Source organism: Myzus persicae, unplaced genomic scaffold, assembly GCF_001856785.1.
Source record: "Myzus persicae strain clone G006 unplaced genomic scaffold, MPER_G0061.0, whole genome shotgun sequence".
NCBI lineage: Eukaryota > Metazoa > Arthropoda > Insecta > Hemiptera > Aphididae > Myzus > Myzus persicae.
Window position 1 is genome coordinate 153,587 of NW_019104051.1, and position 7,610 is coordinate 161,196.

Here is a 7,610-nt window from a genome sequence, read left to right on the forward strand (position 1 = left end):
GGGTTACGCTCACAAAATATTATTGTGGATTTACACTAAATTTTTTTGTAATACATCCCACACAGCACAAATATATCCAGTGGTTATACAGTGGATGTACTTTTCAGATATCCATAATATCCATTAAATGTTTATGACTTTCGTATGGATATCTATCAGATATCCAAATGTCCGTTTTTTTTTGGCATTTTTGGATATGCAAATTCAATATCCATTAGTTATTTGTTTAAGTTAACCGTGAGATGCCCTATGTTATCTAATGGATAACCATAAAATATCATTTATATACTTATACATATATCCAATGGATGATAATTTGAGATATTACAAAATATATATATATTAAAATATAAAATATATATTACAAATGTAGATTATGTAAATTAAATAACTGTTTTATTAAATAACAACAAATTTAACATATTCACTTTCAATGTTTTTGAATATTTAGATACTTATTATTATATAAAAATAAATAACTAATATTCAGTCTTTAAATTGCACCTATATTATCACAATATTCCAGTCTTTAAAATGACCATCATCAGTTTGAAACTATCAATATACTTACTATACAATTAAAAAAGTTGTACATACAAATAAATATAATATATTATCTTGAGATATTTTTATTTAGTTTTTAGAAACTAGAAAAAGAATGTAGCTTGCCGTATTACATTTTTATAAATAACAACATATTTAATATAATATTAATAAGTAAATTTTTTAAATCATATTCTCTTATACATATATATTTGAACATTTACTGTTAGTACCTATTCTATAAAAACAACAACTATAATATTCAGTCTTTGAAATTAACTTAGTTAGTTTGAAACTATCAATACATATAAAATTAAATGAGTAATACATACAAATACATATTATATTGTATTATAACCAAAATGCATTATTTAAATACTTCAGTGGCTTATATTTAATAATTATCTTGAATTTTTTTTAGGAATTACAAAAAAAAAATAATATAATTTAGCCATGTTATTTACTATAACATTGTCTTACCTAATAATTACTTAAAAACTATTTTTTATAAAATGTCTAGGTATATAAGATAAATAAATAAAAATCATAATAGTATGTGATTGATTATTTATTACATCACTAAATCATTTGCAGCATCATCTTTCTGTTTGAGTAATCTGAAATAATTATAAAAATATTTAAGTAATTATTTTGAAAATATTCATCATATCCAATGTTTTTACTTGTTTTTGTATCTAACTTCAGCATGTCTCATAAAGTTCTTAATACACGCAATAATATCAGACTCTTTTGAGTCCTTGCGTTTTTGAATACAGCATCTATATAAAAATAATTAAATGAATGTATTAAACAATATGAGCCATAAAAACAATTAAGCATCAATAAAACTATCTTACCAATAATTATCTTGGACAAGAATAAACTTGACAATGGTTTTTTCCTTTTTGCTCCAGTCCAGTTATATGAAGCAGCAAATTTGTCGGTGAAGAGTTTTCTTAAAATTAATTTTGTTACATCATCCGTTTTAATACCCCCTATTTTACAAACAGCATTAAACTAGAACAAAATACCAGTCTTATAAAAAATAAAATTGTATTTAAACACAAACAAATATATTAATTCAAAAAGTATTTAAAATAAAATTTCTTTTAGTTATCGTGTATTTTTACAAGTAATTGGTTTTCTCAGGTTTTCTCATATTTTTTATGTATCGTTCGGTCACCTTCTGCTACGGTCATTAAACATTATTATATTTGCAGGAGGTCCTTTTTTTTTTATATATTGTTCATCGTTGGTGATCAACTTGTGGTTTTGTTCTTTGTACGATTTGGCTGCTCTTTACCGTTTGCTGCAGTTGTATTATTTGATCATTCGTTATATGTTCAGCGGTGTGATATGAGTGTGCCAGATCAACTAGTTATTTTTTATTGTAACTTAAAATTATTATATACGGATCTGGGCACCACATGTCATCATAATTATATCAAGGTACGTGGTGCACCACATAGTTATATTTTATATCATATTATATCATTTTAACCTAGACTCAATGTATTTATTGTATCTTGGAATAATGAAATGGATTTTACAACAGTTACTTGGTGCCAAAATGAGAGTTAATCGTAAATGTAAACTTTCTCAAAACAAAAAGAATTCCAAAGGAAAACATTAGATTTAGATTCATTTACTCACTGGAAAGCTACACAATTTAGATTTTTTTAAATTACTGTGGGGCTCTGGTATTACGTAAAGTTCTTAAAAAAAAATGTACCATCATTTTTTACTGTTGGTAGTTGCTTGTAGAATTTTAAATGATCCTGAGTTATGTGTTGAATATATAAATTATGCGAGGGGCTTACTAAAAAAACTTTTTCAACTCCACCCTTCATTTTATGGATCTGATTCTCAAATTATGAGCAGCCATAATTTAGTTCATATAGCAGATGATGTAGAATATACTAATATGCCTCTCTCTGCAATTTCCGCATTTCCTTTGGAAAATTTTCTTGGAAAAATCAAACGAATGATTGGTGGTAGAAATATGCCTCTAGCACGGTTAGTTAAAAGAGTCTCTGAGCAAAAGGCATGTCCACAGATGATGATGGAAAATGATATACACAAAAAAAAAATGCCCAATAGTTAACCCTGACATAACTCATAAAAGAAAAAATTATTTAAAAAGCATAATTCTACGGGGATTTGAGTTGAATACAACACAACCCAACAATGTTGTAAAATTGTATTCTGGTGAGGTTTTTAGTATTACAAGAATTCAAAGAAAACAAAATAGTATTTATTTACATGGATATGCCTACAATACTGTCACTGATGCTTTCAAATTCCCTTGTAAATCTACAAATATTGGAATTATGAAATTGGGTAGATTATGTAACAGAAAAATAATTATTTCAATTGATACAATTTAAAAAAAAATGTGTTCTCTTTGAAAATGGGAGTCACAGTTATGCAGTGACATTACTTCATAGCTCATAAACATTTTTTATATAAAAACAAACTAAGCTTACTGTAAATAAACATATACCTAATGTTAAATAAAAAAATAAACATTGTAGTTTTGTTACAGATATGGACCCTAAAAAAGAAACAACCCATGTTTTAATACAATTTAATAAAATAAAAAATTGTGATAAAACAACTATTGACTTAATACCTATATCATTTACTTAATTTAAAGATAATACATTTTACTGCAAATATCCTAATAAAAATGAATACAATAAAATTGACCAAATGAGTAAAATGTCATCAACTCACAAGGTGTCATGGAAAAGCTTTGAAATTACACTAATAAAAGAAGCCAGTGAGTATTTCAACCATGTAAAATAGGTACACAATAATATACATACATAAATATTCACACAGAAAAAATGATTATATTTTATAATGTAAGTATATAGGTACTATATATTTTTATTTATTAAGAATATACATTTTAGGGAATTATGATAAGGGTGTCAAGTATATGCAAAAAGCATTTTCTGATACCGTCAGACAGAGTAGTACTATTGAAGAAGAAAAAAGTTCTGAAGGCAAAAGCGATCCATAAAAACTAAGCGTAGATGAGCTTGGAATGCCCCTAAAAGCTTCTTTTAGTAAACAATGTTCTACAACTGAAATACATAAAGTCAAAGGTAATTTATTTCAACTTAATTATGTAAACATTAAATAAATATTTTACCATCAAAAAGTTAGGTTTAATATGTTAATGTTAATTGTTAAAGGCGATGATGCTTTAATGTTTTATGTGTCAACAACAGATTCATCTGATGACTCTGAAATGTCCAATAGACAGAAAAAAAAGTTATTACACACGAAAAACTCTTCTTCTTTTAAAATATTAAAAGAAAATGAAGAAAAAACTACAATAAATGGTGATTTTTTTGAATAAATTATGTTTTTTGAAATCTATTTGAAATTTTGTTTTATTATACTATTTCAGATGCAGATTATTTACAGACGAACACGTTAGCCCCCCAATCAACTGGTACATCTATTAGTATGTATTTACAATGAAAAATTAATATGTACATGTCTTTTTAAAATACAAATTGAACCCAACAACTATGAAATTAATTTAAAACACAATTTTGTAAAAATTTTAAAATCTTTTAAAGTTTTTTCCCCTATTGTTAGAAGTTTTTAAAACTAACCCATTTAAAAATATTGTCTCTTACAGATGAATATTCACATACTAAATCAAATACAAAAACAAAATATTGTCGGACATGCGATCGTTCAGGTATAACTAAATGATACATAAACATTTTAGTATTTTAATACTATTTTTATATTTAATTTCATAAACTCATAATTCGTAAATAATATAAAATAACTAATTTATTTCATATACCATCAACTCAAGATGAAGATTTACCGGTGTCCAAATCAGACATAGAGTCACTCAGACGAAGCATTGAATATAGCATCAAAGAAGAGTCAAAAATAACAAGAACATTATTAGCAACAACAAAATAGTACTACTGACCTAAATAAAATATTAAAATATGCACTAATTGATTTGCCAAAAACGACATTGGACACATTTAAAGATTTTGATGATCAACTCGGCATTGATATTGATTTAATAAAAGATTGGTGAGCATATATTTTTTACTTCTGAGTCTATAAAATATCATACTTAATATTTATGTTATGTACACTTTTAGAAATGTTTTATGGTCATCAATACAAGAGGGATGGTAAAAATTAGCGAGAATTTGACAACAGTTATCCCTAAAATAATGAGTAAGGATGTACAAGTTATGTACAGTGCATTCAGTAAAGAGATAAATGGCATAAAAAAATTAAACTTTTCAGAGACGAACACATATAAGTATTTACTAGGTAAGTCTTTTGATTGATGTATGTCAACTGTTTGATCAACATCGATGAATGATGATAAACCAGAAAACAAATACGAAGAAGATGAAAAACATAAAAAAGGACTTTCAACAGAAAAAGAAGAAGCAAATAGAAAAGAAGATGACACATTTAACAAACAACTAGAAAAACAGTGCAAAATTGGATGATGAAATAGAATTATACTTGCAAGTGCCAGCTGCATCAAAATACCAACAACAATTATGTAAAAATAAACAAAATAAATACTTCAAAAATGAAAAGCCTGAAATAGAAATTAAACAAGAATTTGATGTTTTATATATGAACAGCTTGGACTAAGAATAACATTTCGAAGAGGATGTTGAAAAAAAATTATGAAATTTATCAAAAAAAGGAAAAAAAACATATTGAACTAGTTCATACAGAAATAAGTGCTAATTCAAAATTTAAACATGACACTGAGAGAGAATTAAGACTAAAACAAAATATAAGTAAAGATAATGTGCTTGTAGATTTGAGTGGCAAAAATATCAACTCTTTAAATACACAGGACCAAATACAAAAAAGGATTGTAATTAAAAAACAAGAAAAAGATAATAGTGATGTTCTACTATAACATGAATTACAGAAACAGAAAAATATACACGAAAATCTGATGGAATCTTTTCATAAAAGAATTGAACGACTTACATATGAAATTCCGTTTATAAAACAAAAAATAAATGATAATCATTGACAATAAATTAAATTATTAAATAAAGAAATTTTAGAAGAAGTTTATAAAAAGGATTATTTACCTGTTCAAGTAAAATGTTTTAAATGTTTTAAAAATCTCTATCGTTCATTTACCCAGGATGCAAAATATTTTTATTATAGATTAGACCAATTAAGCAATGATAAAACACAAACAGCTGTACTACAAAAATTGAATGAAGCATTTTTAAAAAAATTAGATTGTTTATTACTGCAAGAATGTAATGAAGAAACACAGGAAGCAGCTAATAGAGATGAAAGAATTCAAAATCAGTTTGAAGATATTGAAGGAAAAGAAAAACATCTACATTATGATTTAGTTGTTCAATATAATCATGAAATGTCACAAGAACTTGAAGGACTTGCACAACATATTTTATTCAAAAAAATGTAAGTTGACTCCTATAATGATGCAGTGAAGACATATATATATATAATATTATATTTATGCATAGGATAAAGATGCGTTAAAAGAAAAATTACGTAAAGCGGGAACAGATGTAATCGACCAAACACAAAATGAGTAAAATAAAAACATCATATTTCAGTAAGAATTTTATAAAAATGTTCAAATTAGAGGAACTACAGAAAAAAATGAAAAAAAATGAAGGTACGATTCCTATGACGCGTCAGACTCAGGGGACTACTTTCAAGGTTATCCAATGGTTGCGTTTCCAAAAATTCGTCAACAGCTTTGCGGCGGCCGCAAGTTGCGTCAGCCGCACGGACCGTCCGATTGGTTAGCAGTATAGACACAGCCGCACACGCGTTCGTAAAATTTTCCTATATTTTTTTCTTGTACTTCATCATGTCAAAAGTACTCTTCACTGTCGCTGAGGACGAAAAACTCGTGGAAATGGTAGCTAAATTCAACTGTTTGTACGATTTGCGTTGTACACTCTACAAAAATCAGACAATCAAGGATAATGCTTGGAAAGAGGTAGCTGAACAAGTAAAAAGATCTGGTAAGAATATTGTAATTTATTATAATTATTTAGTATTACAAAATATTATAATTATATTAGTATATTATTAATTGTCGGGTGGTACTACTGAGTACCTTCCCTCTCTGTTATATCAACTCTATTTTCCATCAAAAAAATTACTTATTGAATAATATGTTTGTATAAATTGTAATTATTCTTTTAATAAAAAAAAAAAATATATATTATTAATTAGTTCATGTAGTATGACTTTCTTGCCAGGCAATTTCCCTGCATTACTGTTAAAATATTCCATAAATAAATCTCGTACAGCAAACCTATCGGCATTTGAAAAACCACCAGTTCTAGAAAGTGGTAAAAAACTTTTTGTTGGAGGTTACTCATTTGGGTCCAGTTCATAATACGGATTGCCTTGTTTCTCTAGATAAGCGTCTCTTAGTAAATTGTGTAGACAGCATGCCACAACAATCAAATTGTCGGTGGTCTCGGGCTTTATGGCGATTGGTGTATAAAATATACGAAAAACTTGACTTAGTAGACCAAAAGCATTTTCCGAAACTCTTCGAGCTCTAGAGAGTCGATAATTAAAAATCGCCTCACGATTGTCTACTCTTGTGACTGGACGAGAATATGGTTTCATCATATTTGTATGCAAGCGAAACGCCTCGTCACCTACAAAAACGTGTGGCAATACAATGCTCGAGTTTGGTAGCTTACAGGGTGGAGGAAATAAATTCCCATTTCTATACAGCTTTCCTAGATTACTTTTGTCGAATATACCACTATCACCCTCCTTACCATATTATGATCCGACATCAGTAAAAATAAATTTATAATTTGCATCAACAACAGCTAGTAAGACAATGGAGAAAAATTTTTGTAGTTTTAGTACAGCGACCCTGATCGTTTAGAACAAAACACGCGAACGTGTTTACCGTCGATTGCCCCTACACAATTAGGAAAATGCCATTTTTGTCCAAATTTTTCAGCTTTTCCCTTCAGCTCATCACATTTGATCGACGGTAAAAATATAGGACTTAATTTTTC

At 27.5% G+C, this 7,610-nt stretch overlaps 1 pseudogene; it reads left to right on the forward strand.

Annotated features, from left to right (window-relative positions):
- Window positions 1-3,090: 3,090 nt before the first annotated feature.
- LOC111038086 lies at window positions 3,091-6,013 on the forward strand (annotated as a pseudogene).
- Window positions 6,014-7,610: the final 1,597 nt, after the last annotated feature.